We start from the raw sequence: 11,605 nt of genomic DNA, 5'->3' as shown, positions 1-11,605 counted from the left end.
CATTCAAAACTAGACTATAAGGAATGGTTGAACCATTTTGGCTTGGGAACCGATAAAGTCATCGGTTCCCTTTTGCCCAGAACCGCTATTTTACAAAAGAGCCATTGAAATGGTTAGAGAACTTTTAACCTAAATGGTTTAACCATTATTATGTTCGACACAATTAAGGGCTTTCATGTTGCTTTCAAACCAATTCCAATTTTTTTATTTATTTTAAAATATAATTTAAAAGAAAATAATTAAAAAAAACTTTCATATCTCATAATCTTGTTCAATTATATATGATACCCAAAATTAGTTAGGTGTTTTAGTTTTTCTATTTTGATTTTGAGTTTTCTCATTTCTATGATTCTTTTTAAGTTGTAACAACAAAAGAAAATGCAACCCCAACAATGAAGAAATAAAAAAAAAAAAAAATTGTTGCTAGAGATGAGGGATTAAATACCAATCTTATATTAAAATCTAAGATACACCAAATCACTGCTGAAGCAAATCTTATTCAATGGAGTGACAACATCCAAATTTATGTATTTTTTTCATTTTTGTATTTATAAATTTTATTAAATTTATGATATTTTCATTTTATTATTTATTCATTACATTAAAGGTTAATACATTTGACCCAAAAGTAAACTTTTTATTATTAATTTTTATATTTCATTTTCGATAAATTCTAAATTATGTTTTTCATTTTCATTATGAATAAAAAGTTTCTTGTTTATAACACTTATTTTTCTAATTTGATTAATAAAAATATCATAAATATGTCTAATGTTTTCTACATTTTTATAAGTTTCAATATTTATTTCTATTTTAAAAAATTTATTACCTAAATATGATGTTGATCAATTTGATTTGGATGGTTGAATTTCTTAGCCCACCACTTGGATAAAGAATGGTTTTGTTTTTGAGTTGGTTTTAAAATATAAATGGGATTTAATACCTTAACTATAAAACTTAATGAGAGGGGATTAAATGAGGTGGAAGGCAATAATTGAAGTTACGTTTTTAACCCTTACAATTAGAGATGGATTAAATACACAAATGTTGCCATTATGGATGCCATAAAAGCTGCCATTAAAACTATAATAAATGACTTTTCTACTCTTTCTCAAACAAAGAAATAGAGGCTAATTTTAGTTCAAAAGGAATTTCGACAACATTCACACTTTTATATATAGTATTGAAATGAAGTGTGTTTATCTTTTGTTTTAACTTGTGTTAAGATAGAGAGGGAATTAATGTTAGTTTTTGTTAGGTGGATCTACATAGATTTGTGTTGTCTATTTTCTTTAAAAGATCATAGCATTGGCAGGACAACCATGGTTTCCATGCTTTGATAACTTGAAAAAAAGAGGGGCAAAATAAACATTGTACCCTTTTGTGAAGAAGCAATGATGTCCAATATTTCAATAACCTAGGGGTCTTTTTGAGTATTTTACCCTAAAATATATAATAGAATTTATATAATATGAAATATTATATATAATATGTATTATATGTATTATTTATAATATCTATATACATAATATGATATGATATAAAATATATATATAGGTATATATTTCATATATATACATAATAGATTGTGGGCTACACTTGAAATATTGCTCCTAGGTCCAAGCCCAAACATTTTCAAGCTAGAGAGAAATAACCAACCTTAGTCTATGACCTATTTACTTTGATAGATTAACTATTAACCCTCTTATATGTCTAGAAGGTAATTGATAACTCTCCATTTTGATGCCTAAAGGGCATCAATTCAGGGGTATTTCCAGCCTTAGAATAGTCAAGATGTGCCTTTTCCCAGTTAAATGCAATGTTGTGGCCACCGTCCATTCTAGCACACTCTCTTTTTAGCATTCTAACCCTAGGGGCCACCTAACTTCTAATCTTCATCATTCAGCCTTTTGACATTAAATCTCAACCTTACATAATTTTGGGTGCCTTCTCCTTTACTTCTCAACCTTAGAATCACCCTAGATCCATCCTAACCCTTCATTCTAAACCTTAGAGCACCCATATTTTTGCTAAAACCTAGTTGCCGCCCCCCACTTTCTCTCTAATTCCAGTTATATCCACCATTCTCTATAAAAAGAACCCCAGGGGTCTTGGAGAAGGGGTTGGTCAATTCACCCATTTAACAAGGCTAAGGTTTCTTGAGGAGTTCAAGAGTTGTAGAAGGGGAGGACGCCTAGATCTTGTCAAGAGGGGTTCCTGCAAGCTGTTCAACCATTCTACAACAACCGCCACTGGATTTGATCAACCATTCTTTTTTTTTCTTTATTTTCTATTTTGCTATGTTTATTTCTGCAATCTTTTAGATTTAATTATTTTTCGTTTCTCTATTTTGCAGACCTGAATTCGTTCGGTTTAAGGCTAAGGTGTCTCAAGGGGTTCGAGGGTTATAGAAAGGGCAGACACCCAGTTCTTGTCAAGAGGGGTTTCTGCAAGCTGTTTGGCCGACTTGCAGCTACCGCCACCGGATCCGGATTCTGGGTTGCTTTTTTTATTTATTTCTTTTATTTCCTTTGTTGATTCTCATACTTATTAAATTCTAATTTTTATTTATTATCTTGTTTAGATTCAAAACATTTAATTTCAACAATAATAGATTTTATTTTCGTATTTTTTACCATTCCCGATTGCATTCTCTTGTCCGAATCAAAATATATATTAATTTTTCACTTGCTTCCCTATGGATACGACCCGTTCTCACCCATTTACTACATTAGTAGTTGTTTGAGAAATGGTAAAAATTATAAATTTTAAACTGGTGTTCCAGAGTGTTTAATGACACACTTCCGGACACACCAATAATCACATTAGGCTTTCATAAATTGTCTCTTTACTTAAGTATGGGCTGATTTTAGGATTTGTGGTATTAATTATGTATTATTTTTATATATTCTTATTATTTTTTTATTTTTTAAATTGATAGAAAATAATTTTATGACTAATAGACTTTCAGTTTTTTATAGTTTTCTATTAATTGTATTAAATTACTAACTTAATTAATTAATGAACTTATTAAGTTATTAATTAATTATTTGTAGTGTAAGTTATCAAGTTAAATAAATAAGTGTAGTCACTCTAAACTTTTTCTCCTTTTGTTCAATAAAAGAACAACTCTTTTTCATTTTTTTCCAAGGATAGATTAGTGATTGATCTTTCATTAATGGATGCCTTATATGATAAAAGTGAAGAGAAGATAGAGAGGAGAGATCGTAGGGATGTGGGAGAGGGGGGAAGATTTAAGGGGAGACTTCAAAGAAAAGGATAAATTAAAGTGGAAATCAAGTGATTATGTGGAGAAATTAAGAACATGGGTGAATATAGATATTTACAAAAATGCAAAATGGAGAAAATGGAAAAAAATAGATGGGGAAATTTGTAGTTATCTTACCCAATTCTGTCAACCATCGCTAACCTGGATGTAAGGATGCAGTTCAACCAAGGAATCATCGTACCAACTGGTGCCATTTCACTCTTAATAAGGTACGTTGGGAAAAAACCACTGACTTGGTCAGCTACTCGCTGACACAAGCAGTTGAACCATCAACCCATTTGATCGGGACAATAGTTTTGGTCGTCTTATATTTTAATTATTTTTCAATTTTTTTACTTCAAAATAGAATGGGTCATCCATTTAAACCGGATGGTCGAACAACTGATATGGAAACCAGTGGCCAAAGCGGTTTCAGTTTTGGATCGGTTTTTAAAACATTGATCGGTTTTTAATACATTTGACCCAAAAGTGAACTTTTTATTATTAACTTTTATATTTGATTTTTGACAAATTCTAGATTATGTTTTTCATTTTCATTATGACTAAAAAGATCCTTGTTTATAACACTTATTTTTATAATTTGATTAATAAAAATAACATAAATGTGTCTAATGTTTTCTACATTTTTGTAAATTTCAATATTTATTTCTATTTTAAAAAATTTATTTGCTAAATATGAGGTTGATCAATTTGATTTGGATGGTTGAATTGCTTAGCTCACCACTTGGATAAAGAATGATTTTATTTTTGAGTCGGTTTTAAAATATAAATGGGATTCAATACCTTAACTATAAAACTTAATGAGAGGGGATTAAATGAGGTGGAAGGTAATAATTGAAGTTGCACTTTTAACCCTTACAATTAGAGATGGACTAAATACATAAATATTGCCATTATAGAAGCCATTAAAGGTGGCTTTAAAACTATAATAAATGACTTTTCTACTCTTTCTCAAACAAAGAAATAGAGACTAATTTTAGTCCAGAAGGAGTTTCACACAACATTCACACTTTTATATATAGTATAGAAATGAAGTGTGCTTATCTTTAGTTTTAACTTGTGTTAAGATAGAGAGGGAATTAATGTTAGTTGTTGTTAGGTGGATCTACATAGATTTGTGTTGTCTATTTGCTTTAAAAGATCATAGCATTGTCAAGACAACCAATAGGTGCCATTTCACTCTTAATAGGTACATTGGCAAAATACCGTTGACATGGTCAGCTACCCACTGACAAAAGTAGTCGATCCATCAACCCATTTGATCAAGACGGTAGTTTTGGTCATCTTATATTTTAATTATTTTTCAATACTTTTACATCAAAATAGAATGGGTCATCCATTCAAACTGGATGGCCATACAACTAACATCGAAACCAGTGGCCAAAGCGGTTCCGGTTTCGTATCGGTTTTTAAAACATTGATCTTAGCATATACATGCTTTATGAAAGCTATAGACAAAGTTTGAGAGAGAGAGAGAGGTATAACCTAGCTGGGGTGAAAGGGGACAGAGAACGAGAGAGGGTGGGCGAAAGGAGGGGAATGCCAATTTTAACATGCAGAATCAAGTGCTCGTTAATAGGGGTCACTCCTTAATAGGGGAAGAAAAAGGACAACGAAAGGGGAAACATATGACCTGTAGATCTGGATCTATATTTAGTGAAACCTTTTGTTTTTGGTAACCTTTTGACATGTGCTTAGGTTTGCAAGCTTTTTGGCCCTTGTAACATTCAGAAAGTGGAAGACGATGATCACCTTCTATTATACATATTATCATATAAATTATGGCTGTAATTGGGAGTAGGTCCTAAGAAGAAAAAGAAGAAGAAGAAGAAGACGAAATTATAGGGCAAGAATAGAAAATGGGTTCGAAATTGAATCTCCATATCATATTTCTATTGTTCTTTTTGTTGTATGTTGTAGAAGCCCAACATTTTGACGTGACAAAGTATGGTGGAGCAGCCGGTGCAGACATCACCCAAGTTAGAGTTTGACAGACTTTAATGATATCTACTCAATATATAGAATGTCAAATTCATTATATGTCTTGTTTTGTATGTATAAACACAAACACAATCAGGCTCTACTGAATGCTTGGAAGGATGCATGCGCAGCAACAGGGACGACTCAAATTGTTATTCCAAAAGGGACATATACATTGAATGAAGTAAAGTTTCTAGGACCCTGCAAAGGAGAAATAAACTTTCGGATTGAAGGTGTGGTACAGGCTCTGTTCAACGCTTGAAAAGATGCATGCACAAAACAGGGATGGCTCATGTTATTATTCCAAAAGGGACATATATATTGAATGAAGTAAAGTTTCTAGGACCCTGCAAAGGACAAATAAACTTTTGGATTGAAGGTGTGGTGCAGGCTCCACCCGATCCAATAGCCATTAAATCTGATGTCTGGGTTGTTTTTGAAACCATCACTGGCCTCACAGAGTTTGGAGGTGGAACCTTTGATAGCCAAGGACAAAAGGCTTGGACTGTGAACGATTGTAGCATGCATTTTGACACCTGTTGGATACTACCAACAGTGAGTTTTTTTCCAATGAATTAAGTACAACTAATCCAAGTTGTATTTTTCTTATTATTAAAGTTATTTTTGAAATGTCATCAAAATCTATTAAACTTTTGCTTTGGTACAATTAACAGAATGTAAGATTCAACTTTATCACTAATGGTCTCATCCATGACATAACCTCATTGAATAGCAAGATGTTTAACCTCTTTCTATTGGGTGGAAACAATGTGACTTTCCAACATATTACTGTCACGGCACCGGCGAACAGTCTTAACACCGATGGCATCCACATTGGAAGATCAACCGGAGTGAAAATTTTGGATGCAACAATTGGAACAGGTGATGATTGTGTCTCAGTTGGAGATGGTACTAAAGATTTAATCGTCAGCAAGGTAACATGTGGACCAGGGCATAGCATTAGCATTGGCAGTTTGGGTAATTATGACAACGAAGAACCTATGGCTGGACTGCATGTAAGCGACTGCACTTTGACAAACATAGATAATGGTGTAAGGATTAAAACATGGCCTAACTCTAAGCCTGGAAGTGCCTCTGATATCTCTTTTACTGGTATAGTAATGAACAATGTCTCCAATCCAATTATCTTAGATCAAAACTACTGTCCACATGCAATCTATGACACGGTACGTAATTTTTCTTACTTAGTATATACATATATAAGGGAAATTTAGTAAAACATAAAGATTTAGTGAGTTTAATGTTATATTTCATTCTTTCTTTCTTCTTTGCAGCAACCATCACGTGTTAAGGTGAGTGGAGTTAATTTTGATAACATTAAGGGCACTTTGGCAACACAACAATGTGTAATACTTTCATGCAGCCCGATCGTGCCTTGTGAGAATGTGGAGATTGGAGAAATCAACTTGGTTTATAATGGACCACTAGGACCTGGAAATTCTACATGTTTAAATGTCAAGCCAACCTTTACTGGCCATCAAGTCCCACCTGTTTGTGCTCCACCTGAAGCATGAACAACTATGTGAAGGATAATTAATAACTTATGTATTCTCTTCATGTTTTAAGGAAACAACTGAAATTTTGATATTTGTGCAATGCAATTTTGTTGTTTAAGAGCTTATATGTTGATTGAAATTAGATGCGAGTTTACAATTTACAAAGCCCTCCCTAAATCTGCATTGTTCCGATCCCTTCATCTAATATAGGATATCTTCAAGGTCTTAAATTCATTTTACTTCCTTTAATGAAGGGATCCTTCTACTTGGTTGATGAAGCAACCATCTAACAACTTGGATTTAAGCAAAACTTAAGATTGCTCCCCACCATCTGGGAAAGTAATTCCTCATACCTTACCTACATTCATTAGGGTTCTCCAAGTTTTTATTAAGATCGTCGAATTCACTCAATGAAATATCAGAGTGTACTCTAATACACCCACTATTAGTCTTATTGTTAGCCCAGGTAGCATAACGCAAGAGGGAAGGTGAATTGGGTTCCACACACTTCTTTCCCAACTAATCTCCTTTTCAAAACCTTGAGTGCTAATCGAACGTTGTGGAGATCGGTAATGGGAAAAGTCATGTGACAAGAGAAATAATGTGCGTAATAAATTCAAAGAACAAGGAAATCACAACACAAACAAGTTTTATAAAGGTTTGGCCAATGTCATCCTACATCCTCTCCCTGGCGCATCACTAGATCTCTTGGGTGCTAGCAAGACTGTTGCAATGGATAGTCTTACCGGTATTATCGTTACTTTTTCAAGATGCCTTCACTTTCTTACTTAAAATACTAGATGCCCTTGGATACTCTTTATGGGTCGTGTCCAAAACTTTCATTCCTTTCTATCTTAGAAGACAACATGCTAACCACTAGCTATACAATTGCAAACATGATATTATACTATAAACATAGGAATAATACAATGCCTCTTAATAGGCTTTCACATGGTGGAAAACTTCCTTCTTGGTTTATCTTTTGAATTATCATTTTCATTAAAATGATTCAAAATGATTGACGCTACCTAGATCTCCATTCATGCTTTGCTTCTCTTAGCATTTGATAATCATTCTTAAGTTAATGGATACACTTGCACATTTAGAAAACTCATTAAGTTCTCAATGAGTTTGTTATTATCAAAACACATAGTGTTGAAAGTCATCCTCTTTCTTCTTCTATATTTTCAAAAAGTCATCCTCTTTGAGGAGATTGTTCTCTCCACAAGAAAAATGTTCAATTGACTATTTAAAGTGTTTATTTGTTATTCATGATGACTCCAAGTTTTCTGGCAATAATAACAATGGTGATCATGTCCGACAAAGGAGTAACTCATTTACAAACAACCTTTAGGACCGGTTGGTTAAGAATTTCTAGCAAGAGCGAACAATCTCAATTGGCATGACAAAAACTACCATCCACTAAATCATATTCTAGATTCAAGGAGATGTGTTTGGAATGTGGAGAGAATAATCAATGCCTCTTATCAACAATGAGACTATACAAGTTCCCAGAGTAGTCATACTCCTTTTTCTATGTCACAAAACGTTAAAAAAATCAACATTCAAGACTACTTCGTAAAGACACAAATTCATAATGATTAACCCATTTTGTTTAGGTTATAGTGTTGTATTTATTTTACCTGTTTTTGTATAACTAGTAAGTGTGCGCGTGCTTTGCACATGGTGATTCTGAGTGATAATAATTATAGTAATAATATATCCAAAATTTTCTATAAACTTTATGTATTTTGTATTTTCTGTTTTTATATTTTTTCTTGTTTTTTGTTAGTAATCAGATGTAGATTGCAAGTTTCAAATCTAATTACATAAACACCATGTCCAAATACGTGATAATCATATCGAAGTGTGAAGTTTTAAGTATCATAGACATGCCTACCTACTTCGCTAAACTCTCTTTTTTGTAGTGTTATATCTTTTTGTTGTATCTTTCTTTTATTTTGTTCATTTAACAAAATAAAAATGTAAGATTAAAATAGAGTGAATGAGGCAAAAAGTAGTAGCTCAATTTATAATTTAAACCTTACAATTAAATTGAGACTAAATTCTAAAATGTGTATTTTTGCCACTGCATTAAAAACCGGATTATATAGAATGGTCAAACCATTTTGGCCCAGGAACCGATCAAGTCATTGGTTCCCTTTTGCCCTGAACTGCTATTTTACAAAAGAGCCATTGAAATGGTTAGAGAACTATTAACCTGAATGGTTTAACCGTTAAAATGTTCGTCACAATTAATGGCTTTCATGTTGCTTTCAAACGAATTCCAATTTTTTCATTTATTTTAAAATAAATTTAAAAGATAAATGAACTGAAAAAAACTTTCATACCTCATAATCTTGTTCAATTATATATGATACCCAAAATTAGTTAGGCTTTTTAGTTTTTCTATTTTGGTTTTGAGTTTTCTTGTTTCTATGATTCTTTTTAAGTTGTAACAACAAAAAAAAATGCAACCCCAATGAAGAAATTAAAAAAAAAAATCAATGCAAGAGATGAGAAATTAAATACCAATCTTATATTAAAATCTAAGATACACCAAATTCTCATTGAAGCAAATCTTATTCAATGGAGTGGCAACATCAAAATTTATGTATTTTTTTCATTTTTGTATTTATAAATTTTATAAATTTTTATTATTTATTCATGACCTTAAAGGTTAATACATTTGACCCAAAAGTTGAACTTTTTATTATTAATTTTTATATTCCATTTTTGACAAGTTCTAAGTTATATTTTTCATTTTCATTATGAATAAAAAGATTCTTGTTTATAACACTTATTTTTCTAATTTGATTAATAAAAATATCATAAATGTGTCTAATGTTTTCTACATTTTTGTAAATTTCAGTATTTATTTTTATCTTAAGAAATTTATTACCTAAATATGACTTCATAGCTTGATCAATTTGATTTGGATGTTTGAATTGCTTAGCCACCACTTGGATAAAGAATGGTTTTGTTTTTGAGTCACTTTTAAAACATATGAATTTATATTGTTAAAGATATTGACATAAATCTAATTAGTGAAAAATAACTTAAATATAAGATTTAATAATATAAAACGGGATTTAATACCTTAACTACAAAACTTAATGAGAGGGGATTAAATGAGGTGGAAGGTAATAATTGAAGTTACATTTTTAACCCTTACAATTAAAAATGGATTAAATACACAAATATTGCCATTATAGAAGTCATAAAAGCTGGCATGAAAACTATAATAAATGACTTTTCTACTTTTTCTTAAACAAAGAAATAGAGGCTAATTTTAGTCCAAAAAGAGTTTCACACAACATTCACACTTTTATATATAGTATAGATGTAGATATGAAGTGTTCTTATCTTTTGTTTTAACTTGTGTTAAGATAGAGAGGGAGTGTTAGTTGTTGTTACTTGTTAGGTGGATCTACATAGCTTTGTGTTGTCTATTAGCTTTAAAATATCATTTCATTGGTAGGACAACAACGGTTTCCACGCTTTGAAAACCTAAAAAAACGAGGGGCAAAATAAACATTGTACCCTTTTGTCAAGAAATAATGATGTCCAATATTTCAAAAACCTAGGGGTCTTTTTGAGTATTTTACCATAAAATATATAATAGAATTTATATAATATAAAATATTATATATAATATGTGTTATATGTATCATTTTATAATATCTATATACATAATATGATATGATATAAAATATGTATATATAGGTCATATATATACAAAATAGATTGGGGGCTACACTTGAAATATTGCTCCTAGGTCCAAGCCCAAACATTTTCAAGCTAGAGAGAAATAATCAACCTTAGTCTATGACCTATTTACTTTGATAGATTAACTATTAAACCTCCTACGTGTCTAGAAGGTTATCACATTAGGCTTTCATAAATTGACTCTTTACTTAAGTATGGGCTGTTTTTAGGATTTGTGGTATTAATTATTTATTATTTTTATATATTCTTATTATTTTTTATTTTTAAATTGATAGAAAATAATTTTATAACTAATAGACTTTTAGTTTTATATTAATTGTATTAAATTATTAACTTAATTAATTAATAAACTTATTAAGTTATTAATTATTTATTTGTAGTTTAAGTTATCAAGTTAAATAAATAAGTGTAGTCACTCCAAACTTTTTTCTCCTTTTGTTCAATGAAAGAACAACTCTTTTTTATTTTTTTTCCAAGGATAAATTAGTGATTGATCTTTCAATAATGGATGCCTTATATGAGAAAATTGAAGAGAATACAAAGAGGAGAGATCGTAGGGATGTGGGAAGGGGGCAAAGATTTAAGGGGAGACTTATAAGAAAAGGATAAATTAAAGTGGAAATGAAGTGATTATGTGGAGAAATTAAGGACATGAGTGAATATAGATCTTTACTAAAATGCAAAATGGAGAAAATGGGAAAAAAATTAGACGGGGAAATTTGTAGCTATCTTACCCAATTCTGTCAAGCATCGTTGACCTAGACGCTAGGACACAGTTCAACTCAGGAACCATCGTACCAACTGGTGCCATTTCACTCTTAATAAGTATGTTGGTAAAAAAACATTGACTTGGTCAGCTTCCCGCTGACACAAGCGGTCGAACCATCAACCCATTTGATTGGGATAGTAGTTTTGGTCATCTTATATTTTAATTATTTTTCAATTTTATTACTTCAAAATAGAATGGGTCATTCATTCAAACCAAATGGCCAAACAACTAACTTGGAAACCGGTGGCCAAAGCGGTTTCGGTTTTAGGTCAGCTTTTAAAACATTGATCTTAGCATATACATCATATATGAAAGTTGCAA

At 31.3% G+C, this 11,605-nt stretch overlaps 1 pseudogene; it reads left to right on the top strand.

The window, feature by feature from the left end:
• The first annotated feature begins 4,909 nt into the window (after positions 1 to 4,909).
• On the top strand, positions 4,910 to 6,868 carry LOC104594667 (exopolygalacturonase pseudogene; annotated as a pseudogene).
• The last annotated feature ends 4,737 nt before the right edge of the window (positions 6,869 to 11,605 follow it).

This window comes from Nelumbo nucifera, chromosome 3, assembly GCF_055504915.1.
Source record: "Nelumbo nucifera cultivar China Antique chromosome 3, China Antique-T2T, whole genome shotgun sequence".
Taxonomy (NCBI): domain Eukaryota; kingdom Viridiplantae; phylum Streptophyta; class Magnoliopsida; order Proteales; family Nelumbonaceae; genus Nelumbo; species Nelumbo nucifera.
This window is presented reverse-complemented; position numbering and strand designations above follow the sequence as displayed.